Source organism: Miscanthus floridulus, chromosome 2 (assembly GCF_019320115.1).
Source record: "Miscanthus floridulus cultivar M001 chromosome 2, ASM1932011v1, whole genome shotgun sequence".
NCBI classification, from domain to species: Eukaryota; Viridiplantae; Streptophyta; class Magnoliopsida; order Poales; family Poaceae; genus Miscanthus; species Miscanthus floridulus.
Genome location: NC_089581.1, coordinates 20,952,153 through 20,963,286, shown reverse-complemented (window position 1 = coordinate 20,963,286; position 11,134 = coordinate 20,952,153). Strand labels below are relative to the sequence as shown.

Sequence of the window (11,134 nt, the reverse complement as noted above, 5' to 3'; positions counted from 1 at the left end):
CGATCTGGAGTTGGACTCAGGAGGCACTTGTGTGGAGAAAATTGTTTCTTTGCCATTGGAACTTTATACTTGTTTGTTATGTGCCATTGAAAAATATATATTCTCATATGCCATTAGTTTTAATTTTCCCTTTCTTGGCTGCCATTGCCGTTAGATGCCCGTTACTACCGCCTGCTTGGTTCCCTCCGCGTAACGTCCGTGCCCATATCGCTGCAAGCGATCCTTTTAAGGCTCGTTGGTTTCAGCTGAATCCAGGCGCAGAAGAATAATTCCGGTTCACTGAAGCTTATTCAAATTAGATAACAAATCCAGCCTGGAATATTTCCAGCGAGTCATTCCCCTTCAAACGAATGTGGCCTTATTAAGAAGGAAAAAAAACTATATCGCAAGCCTACGTCACGGCCCTCTCACCGTCTCACGCCGTCCTAGCACACTCCTGCCGTGCGTCACGGCCCTCGCACCGTCTCACGCCGTGTGCTGCCGCATCTCTCTAGCAGGCTTCCGTGCCGCGCGCCCACGAACTCCCACACGCCACACGCTGAGGCTCGCGACTCGCAGCGTCGAGGAACTTCGTGAACACGCCACGACGTTGATCGAGTAGTCATGGTACGCACGCAGCCCGCATGCTCGCCGCGCAATGCGGCCACCTCGCTGTTAGTAATCTCACGCCCACTCTCGCCGCCGTGTCTTTCCGTGGCCTGTGGCCGCCGGCCTGCGCACGCTCATCATCGCCAGTCGCCTTGCCGCCCGCGTCGTTGGTTGTCATACGGAGGCTCGCGACAGTGCACGCACGAGATGGCGAACCCCACGCACTGTAGCGACGCCGAGCGCAGGGAGGAGGACGCGCTGCCGCCGAGCGGGGCCGACCACATGGCAAGTGTGGCAAAGGAGGCCGCGGCGCGCCCCTCGGATCTCGGAATCGAGCACCCAGCCAACCACGCCATCCCGTCCCGCGGTCAGGCGTCGATCGCTCGCGCATGGTGACCTGCGGCTCCTGCGCCCCACAGTGACCGCATCGCCGCCGGCACGCTTCCTGCCCCGCCATCCTCGCGTACTCACTCTGCGCCGTTGAATCCAAAGATTGAACAGCCGAGCAGGCTTCTTCGAGCGATAGTAGGCTAGGCGTTGTTCGTGGGCTAGAAAAGTCAGGTGCTCTTAGCGGGGCCCACTTGAAACCCAAGATGTAACCAAACTCCAGCCAAACAATGGATTGGATTCAAGTCTAACAGCATCTAACAGATTAGATAACGGTGATGGCATATAAGAGGAAAAATTGTGATTCAATGGCAATGAAGCAAAATCTCAATTTTCAGTGGCACATATCAAAATGTTACTAGTTTCGGTGGCATTGAACAAATTTCTCCTTGGTGTGGACCATGTGACCATTTGGAGAGAAAAAAACTCGGCACCCACCTAAGGATCGACCTGGAGTTGGACTTAGGAGGCACTTGATGTGTACCACGTGACCACTTGTTAATTAGCACGTTTCTTTTAAATCCATTAATTGTGACGACATCGGGAAGTCTGTGATCAAATTCCAAACGACACATATGACTAATCAAACGGAATGCATTCAACCATCTGTACCCATCGGTGGTCTCCGTTCATCCTTTTTGAAGAACGGATCAAAAAGCAAATTCTCGACTCTATTTAAAGCCCGGTCAATCTTCTATAAATCTTCTTAATCCATATTAAAATCTTTATTTATGCACTAGGTATTCCTGGGTGTTACCTTTCTTCTTTTCTTCCCACATCCTTCCACCTCACGTGATTGAATCGTACCAAGGCCCTATAAAAATGCATTTAGCCTTTTAGTGGTTTTTGGTGGATTGAATGATAACATAATTATAGGCCTGACAAGTTTGCTAAGTGTTGAACACGAGATTAAGTATATTACATACACTTGAAGATATAAATGGTTCCATAACTTGACGTTTTGTCATATTGTATTGAAATGACAAGCCAAGTTGTACATTGTTGTGATTGAGGGTACGGTAGCAATCTAGTTCAAGCAGAAGATAATAATGCAAATGGAGTTAATGAAATGTCTTATTTATTATGGATATCATGGCATCATATGAAAGCAAGCATATTTGGCAAATGGCGAACGAGACATGAGTTGATGAATATGGGTTGGTCTCATGGGTGGCTTCCCTTGCATGAACAAAAAGAATTTGATAGTGGTTTGACTTTGATCAAGTGTTCAAGATTGAGTCCAGAATGCATAACTGAGGAAATATCACGCAAAGGTCAAATGACAAAGAAGAAAAAATATAATGGATATAAGATGGTCTTTATATTGGTTTGTTTGTATGGATAACGATTTGAAAAATCACTATGCATTGATTTAATCAAGATGGAAATATGAAGATAGATATTGAAATAAGTGTTAGGAGTGTTAAGCAAAAAATTAGAGAATATAAAGAATAGTGAATTGAGCTTGACTATATTGGTATTGATCAAATATGGGATCAAAAGAAGATGAGCTAAGTTATGGAAGGTTTGTGCACGTTCAGAGTATGACTTGGATATGGATAATAATGGTTGCTATAGAGACTTCAATTGAAAGCTCAATATTGATCTTGAGATATGATGTGACTTGAGTATAGTTTGATAGGGTGAAGGTAGAAAGAAAATGGCTTCGAAGGACCAAGCAAAGGTGAAAAGCAAGCGAGGGCTTGGGCAACGATGGACCACGACTGTGGTTAAGAAGAAAGTACTTGCATTAAGTTGATGTACTAATCAAGCCACGAGGAGTCATATTATATGGAGGATCAAATCATTATTGGATCATAAATGAAAGTAACTTGAAGACATGAATGAAACGCACATGTGATGACATGGTTCAAGTCACATGCTCGAGGTGGTTTGCTCAAATGATTAAGACAAAGGTGCTTGCAACCCTCATGAATAGACATTGAGAAGACATGGCATATGAAGACACTAAAGACTCCAGTGGTCGAAATAGACATATCCTTTTGATCTTAAGTATAGATATGTCATACTATCAAGAGAGATGGAACATGAATAGTTAAACACGTCTCATACTACCTCAGATCTTGACATCACTGTCGGTTAAAAAAAACCTCTTTACTGCCGAATTTTAAACCGATAATGGCATACCGACAGTGATGGAGGGTTGACATCACTGTCGGTTCTTATAAACCGACACTGATGTGAAACCGGCAGTGATGTGGAAAGCCAAAAAATACACTGAAAAATAAGAAAATAAAATTTTAATACCGGGAGAAGTCACAAGTCACGCGATTTTTGCGTGAAAAACGCGTGCTTCATGGCCACCGATGCTCGAACTCCTGACCTCCTGCTTCGCGTCTTCGACCTCTAACCACTCCATGCGCAAGCTGTTTGTGTCCAAATAAGATTTTCGTCCTAGCCATTTTATGCTCATCTGATTTTCAAATGCGTATTTGGGACCCTAAACGAATTCAAATGAAAAAGTTGTCAACTACAAAGTTTTATAACTTTTCGAGATCTACAACTATTATTCTGGTAGTTTCTCCATCCGAGGTCATTTACAAAATTTGAATTTTAAATTTGAGAAATTCAAACGTAATTTTCCATGACAAGATTATTTCAAATAAAAAAGTTGTTAACTACAAAGTTTTATAACTTTTCGAGATCTATAACTTTTATTTTTTCTATTTGTCGATCCAAGGTCGTTTAAAAATTTTAAATTTCAAATTTTTAAAAATTCAAACATAGTTTTTCTTGACAAGATGATTTCAAATAAAAAAGTTGTTAACTACAATGTTTCATAACGTTTTGGGATCTACAACTTTAATTTTGGTAGTTTCTCCATCCGAGGTCATTTACAAAATTTAAATTTTAAATTTTAAAAATTCAAACATAGTTTTTCTTGACAAGATGATTTTAAATCAAAAAGTTATCAACTACAAAGTTTCGTAACTTTCTGATATCTATAACTTTTATTTTGGTCATTTGGTTATTTACTAATCCAACATAGTGGTAGTAACATTGTTCACAAATGTTACATATCTCTCTTATAGTTTATGAAACTATAAGAGAGATATATAAATTTTTGTGAATAATGTTACTACCACTTTATCAGATGAAGAAATGATCAAAATAAAAGTTATAGATCTTGATAAGTTCTACAACTTCTATGTTCATGACTTTTTCAATTAAAATCATTTAGTGTTCCAAAATAACGTTTGAAGTTACCATTTTTTTAAATTCAAAATTCAAATATATAAAACACAGTCACATGAAAAGATGGATAAAATAATAGCTATAACAAAATAATAAATTGATAGAGCATGATTTTAGATTTTTTAGGAAAAAATCATCAAATTTGAAATTAGTATGAGGGAGAAGACTAGTTACAAGTTTTAGCCAGAGATTAAAAAGATAAATCAGAGTTCTTCAACAATTTTAAAATTTAATTTCAATCAGTATTTTGAAGTAGTAATGATTTCAAATAAAAAAGTTGTCAACTATAAAGTTGCATAACTTTTTGAGATCTACAACTTTTGTTTTGGGTGTTTCTCCATTCGAGGTCGTTTGAAAAATTTAAATTTTAAATTTTAGAAATCAAACGTAATTTTCGTTAAATAGATGATTTTAAATAAAAATATTTGGACATCCAAATGATCTTAAATTAAAAAAGTTTGAACTACAAAATTGTAGATCTCGTCGAGTAATACAACTTTGATATGAAGTTCGTCTTCATCGGACATCATATGAGAAACTTATAAAGTTTTCTTGCAGCATATCACTGTCGGTTCAAGCCACGAACCGACAGTGATAGTATGAGTGTTGGTTTTTGGCTAAAACCAACAGTAATGACTCAATATCACTGCTGGTTCTTTGCTAAAACCGACAGTGATATGAACCGACAGTGAAGACCCGAGTATCAGTGTTGATTGGGCTATCAGTGTCCTATCACTGCCGTTTTTAGCAAAAAACCGACAGTGATGAACTATCACTATTGGTTTCTCAAAATCCGGCAGTGACGAGGCCGACAGTAATGTCCAATTTTGTAGTAGTGTCAAGTGCTCAAACTAAACGAACCCCAAGTGTTAACATGATAGAAACAATTGAACTACACTTGCACCTATTGATATTGGGGCTTGTTCTTTGTTTGGTTGGATAGCCTTTGGAATAAGCTCTCTAAAAAGTCTAATATCATCAAAATCAGAGTTCGGAGCTAAAAGTTATAGCATTTTTCGTGAGGTAACTTTTGTTGTTTTTCAGGTTGTGGAAGTTCTGCAAAAATTTGCACAAGCTCCGTGCGCGTGGAGGTTCTGCAGTTTGCAAGTCATAAATTGCTAGTCTTGAGGCTCCAACAATTAGTTTTGGGAGTGTGGGTATATATATCCATCCCATGCCCCTGGTTGTGTTGCTAGTCTTTAGAACATCATATACACTTCCTAAACATTGTGTGAGCTCTCCTCAACCTCAACCACTTTTTTTGTGAGAGTGGGTGATTAGTCTGTGATAAAGTGTTGGGTTGAGAGATTATAAGTGCATCTAGGCCTTTAGTGGGTTTTGGATGATTGAATAGCAACGCGATTAAAGAACTAACATGTTTGCTAAGTGTCGAACAAGTAATTTATTATATGCAAACTTGATGATGTTCCGTATCGTGTTGAAATGAAAAGCAAAAATGATGTGTTATTATAAAGGCAATCTAGTTCAAGCACACGACAAGAATGCAAATTAAATTCAAGTAATGGCATATATATTAGGCAAAGAGTAAAATGCACCAGAGGTCCATTAATTTTTGAGGAGGTGTCATTTAGGTCAATCAACTCTAAAATTGTTTTTTTGGTCCCTAAATTTTTTAAGTAGTTCACCGGATGTTCATACCCCTTCGTTTATGTTTGTATTTTGCCAAAACCTCCCTCTATTTCTTTTTCTTTGACAAGCTTATCCCTCTGTCTTTTTTTTACTTGACCCCTCTCCAGCAGAACTTGCACACTCCCGCTCGTCAATAGGCGTCGTGCCATCCTCCACGACATGCAGAGCTAGGCGCTCGACCCCAACGTCGGTGCGCCCACTAACGATGAGCTGGTCACGCTCTGCGTGGAGCTTATAGACGTACAGCAGCACTTTGTCGGCGCTGACTCCTGTCATCGTGGCCGGCCGTGGCAGCGCGCGTTGCCACCGAGGTCTCAACGGCGCGGGAGTCCACGGGCACACGCCCCGGCGAGCCGCTCGGCTGTACCGCTGTCGCCGCTTGACTCGCAGTGGTGCGCGTGCGCCGCAGACGACATGCTGCCTGACGGACGCACATCGGCAGGCAGGGCGACACGAGCAGCGGCGGTGGCGCACGCCGGGCGACACGAGCTACACGCAGATGTTCACGGACGTGGGCGTGTGCTATGCCGCCGACGCGGTCCTGAGAGGAGGAGAGTTCGACGGCGCGGAGGCGCGCGGTGGGCAGGCTGGAGCGGTGCGTGGTGGAGAACCACGGCTAACAGGCGCATGCAGGTGTCGGACCTGGACCAGGCGTCCTGGCATGTTCGACGTGTCCCACAACGATTTTTCCGGCGCAAGTACGGGGCGGTGGGTACCTTCATGAACGTCTAAGATGGAGGCGGAGGCGGCCATCCTGGAGCCGGCCAACGTGAACGAGGCAAGCTGGAAACCGGCGTCAGCAGCAGCGGCAGAGTTTGTTTGATTACATAAGATAAGACTTTGAGATGAGATGAGATGTGCTCTCGTTTTGCTTAATTCATTATTACAACTTGAAAATGCCCCTCACCCGCGCGATGAACCCCTGCCTCGTCTTCGGCAGCGGCTGCCCGTCGCTGAGCATCCTTACGAGGTAGGCCAGGTCATAGTTGTAGGCGCGTCAGCTCGAGGTCCCCGTCCCCCCGTAGAGCCGCTCGCCAATCACGTCAGCTCGACGTCCCCGGCCCCGTGCGGCGGCGCCGATAGGATCTCGGCGAGCTTCGCCCCGAACGCCGCCAAGTCGACTCCGCGCGCACGCTGCGTTGAAGTCGAAGCCCTGCAACCGGAGGAACGCCACGGACTGGGCGGCGTGGCAGTCGCGGCGGATATCGAAGTCTACCTCCCAGGCGTGCTCGCAGGCTAGTGTTGCGGTTGTGGAGACGATCGATGCGGGCTCAAGGAGATGGCCGTCAGCGTCGGACTCTGACCCGCCACCACACAGGTTGCTGGCCGGAACGCCATCTCGGCGAAGATCCGCGCCGAGGTGAAGGGCGTCGTGTCGTGCGGAGCGCATCCTCCAAGCTGCTTTGGTGCATGGCTTGATCCGGGCATCCGGCTCACTCGCCACTGGCCTGCGTGCCATGCCATCGTTTGTGCGCTCAGAAGGCGAAGAGGGATAAGCTTGTGATAGAAAAAGAAGTAGAGAGAGATTTTTGTAAAATATAAACATAAACAAAGGGGTATGGACCTGTGGTGAACCACTTAAAAAATTTAGGGACCCAAAAATACAGTTTGAGAGTTGATGAGCCTATATGACACCCCCTCAAAAGTTAATGAACATCTGATGCATTTTACTCTTAGGCAAAATTGGCTCCTAGACACTGAAAGTCACGCTTTGCTGCTGGACATCCAAAATGAAGCGATTTGCTGCAGGACACTCTAGTTTTTGACAAATTTACTGATGGACACTCTGCCCAATAAAATATTAATTTATGTCTTTTGAGGAGAGAGAAGGGCGGTAAAATGTCCTTTTTGCCCCTACCTCTTTCTTGTACCTTGGTTCAGGGTGGGCAGCTCGGGGTGGGGGAGGGCTGCCGACGCGTGAGGAGAGCAGGGCGGCAGAGACAGAGAGCATGTCGAGCACGCAACGGCGGCCGTAGCCATGCTCTACAAGTTCGCGCTCGCATTCAAGACCAAGACCATCAAGTTCTTCGCTGAGGAGGAAAACGAGGACGCCAACCGATTCGCGCGCTCTCCGGCGTCGGGGGCAGATGGGGTCCTTGCTGGGCAGCGTGTGGTCGTGCTGAAGCCTGACCCGTTGAACCCTAATCCTAGCATGGATGGGGAGCAGAAGGCGGCGTCCAGGCAGGAGGCTGTCGTTGCTACAGAGCTCGCAACGACCTCGTCGTTCTAGGCGGTGTACCTACACCTGCAGGCCGCCCACACGTCGTTCCTACGGGATACGGCGACACGGTGTGGCACCTCCGGCGCCTGTCGAAGCTAAAGTGGATTCGAGGGGGTGGGTCGACGGACCCACCCTCACCGAACGGGGACAGGACACTCATGGTGCACCTCAAGGCCAAGGTGAACGAGAACCAGGTGCTGCTGTAGTCCTTCGACGCTGTGGTGAACCGCCTATAGGCGGCCGTCGATGCCAAGGACGTTGCGGCTGGACCTCGAGGCGCTCGATGACGCCAATGCGCGGCACGCGGGCGGCCTCGACCGCGTGCTCTCGCCTCCGTCGGGCGACGATACCGTCGGTGCGATGCTGTCCGCGGGTGTCTTCGACTCTTTCCTCTGTGACACGCTCCGCGACATGCTTACCGAGGTCTTTCGGTGCGTTGGGTGGGACCTAGCCGTGGCTGCAGAGGCTGCCTACCCTAGAGGTTGACCTGCCCTACTAGGCACCACTGTCGACCTTGAGAAAGAAAAGAAATGGCCGGACCAAGGTAGAAGAAAGTGAAAGGTCCTTATTTGGTTTTGGTAATTGAGTGACAACCTAGGTGGACTAATTGTATTTAATGCGAGATACATAGGTAATTAGTCTACAGGTATTTGTGTGAGCAACTCATGCCATGACGGTGAAGATGGTTTGGATTTGTTGCAAGGCTCACACATGTGATGAAGGAGCCCATTACATATGAGACATGACATGGAGTCATGTGATCAAGGTGGAGAAGATCAAGACAAGACTTGGCTTGATGGACCGGTTGCAAGAGTGAAGGCAAGTTGAGTGATGACTTGCCACCGATGGACCGAGGCAACGGTGAAGAGCCAGTGAAGTCAAGATCGATGAACCAATACAGTCACATGATGATATGAAGTGGATCATATCATTTGGTGATTGGTTGGTGCATGTTTTGCATCAACGATGGAGGAGATAGAATGGAATGCGTAAGGCAAAGGTATATTTGTAGGGCATTTCATTTCATCGGTCAAAGGTTATGTAGAGAAGTGCATGACCAGATTTAGGATAGATGACCGTACTATTAAGAGGAGAAAACTTATTTGCATATCGGTCATATAGTGCCACTTGAGCGATCTAACTTTGCATATATGTTAGGATCGAGTGGCGTTGAGAGAAGAATGCTAATCCTTTGGAAAAATATTTGTGAAGAGCTAACACACATGCACAAGTTGGTGACCACTTGGTGGTGTTAGCACATTTTCAAAGGTGTTAGAAAAGGTGAAGAAGAGGAGGCAAAACCGAGCTCGGGGTGCTGCCACCCCTGTGGTGGTGACCGGCTAGGAGGCCGAGAGCAGCGTGTTGCCCTGAGGGCACCACCACTGGTTGTCCGGTGGCACCGCCACCCCTAGGGCGGTGTCCACCTAGACTTGGCCAAGCATAGCAAGAGTCAGGGTGGTCACGGGACGTGATGGTGTACACCGCCATCATGAGAGTGGTGCACCACCAGGTGCTATCGAGTGCCACCACCGCTTTTCGGCAGAGAGCGAGGGAAGTGGGCATGGTCGCCGCCTGGGCACCGTCGTGCCTAGGGCGGTGCACCACCCTATTTTTCCTAAGAGCATGGTTTTCACGGGGTTACCCTAGGTGGTCATCACCATCCATAGGGTGGTGCCACCGCCACCCCTATCCGGTGACCAACGGCCAGTAGCCATTGGAATTCGACCGTTGGGAGGGGCACCGCCGTGTCCGGTGCCCTCATAGAAACCAGCAGCTTTGCTCTAATGACTCTATTTGGCTTGGGGGCTATAAATAGAGGTGGAGCTCAGGCTTGGACTGGTTGCTAAGCACCTTTAAGCCTTGGTGGCTTGTGTAGGTGTGCTTAGAAGCCCTCTAACTCACTTATGCTTGATAGTGATCATCCGATCGAGTGAGTGAGCGATTCTAGCGCGATTGCATTGTGAGGTTGCATCGAGTGGCACTAGGTGATCGAGTTGAAATCCAATGGTGCTTGTTACTCTTGGAGGTTGCCACCTCCTAGATGGTTTGGTAGCTTGTGACTCCGTTGAAGTACGCGGGAAGATTGCGCGGTGCTCCGAAGGAGGATTTGTGAGAGAGATTGTGCTCACCCTATGGGGATCGCAAAGAGTAACTCTAGTAGAACGTGCCATTGAGCTATCCTCACTTTTAGGGTAGGTTCTTGCGATGCACGATGTGTGGACTTGACGGGTGATTCCAATTAGCCGCCAAACCACTAAGTGGGCAGTCGACACAACGTGGACTAGCGTGTTGATAAGCACATGAACCTCAGGATAAAATCATCATGTCATCCTTGTCTTCCTGTTGGTTTGCATACTCGTTACACAAACTTGTATTTACTTTCATATACTTATGCTTGTGTAGTTGCTCTAGTAATTAGTTGACTTGTGTAGTTGGCTAGTTACCTTCTTACTTGTGTAGCATAGAAGTAGTTTCCTTACGTGACTAATTTGGTTTGAGTAACCTTATTAGTCACATTGCTTAGTTTGTTTAGCTAAATAATTTGCGCTCTATAATTTGCCTTGTGTAGCCTTGTTATTGAGCATTGCTAGTGAGCTTTGAAGCTTTGTGCTTTTGTTTACTAGAATTGTGTAGGAGCTCCCCCGTTGCTTGAAGTACTAGTGCATAGGTTTGTGTGACCTTGCTCTAGAATTGTTTAGGTGAGCTCTATCTAGCCCGGCACCTTTGTTGCCTAATTAGGATCTTTATAAGGTGCTTGAGAACATAGATAGAGGGGTGTAGTATTGGCTAGACCGTTAGTTTTAATTATGCATTTATTTCGGTTAGCCAGCACGATTAAATTTTAGAAAGGACTATTCACCCCCTCTAGTCTGCCATCTCGACCCTACACGTGGTATCATAGCAAGGTCTCTCATTTGTGATCTTCACCGACCTGAGAGGATGGCAGCTTATGGGCTAGATGTTGAGTGTCCATACACTTTTTATGACACACACTTTGCACGGTGGAAAAATTGGATGACATGCAATTTTAAGTTCATTTCCCCTCAAATATCGTGGATCATAGGTTTGGGC

General features: G+C 45.8%; 1 pseudogene; it reads left to right on the top strand.

Moving 5' to 3' along the window:
• Positions 1-7,819: 7,819 nt before the first annotated feature.
• On the top strand, positions 7,820-8,548 carry LOC136536193 (uncharacterized; annotated as a pseudogene).
• The last annotated feature ends 2,586 nt before the right edge of the window (positions 8,549-11,134 follow it).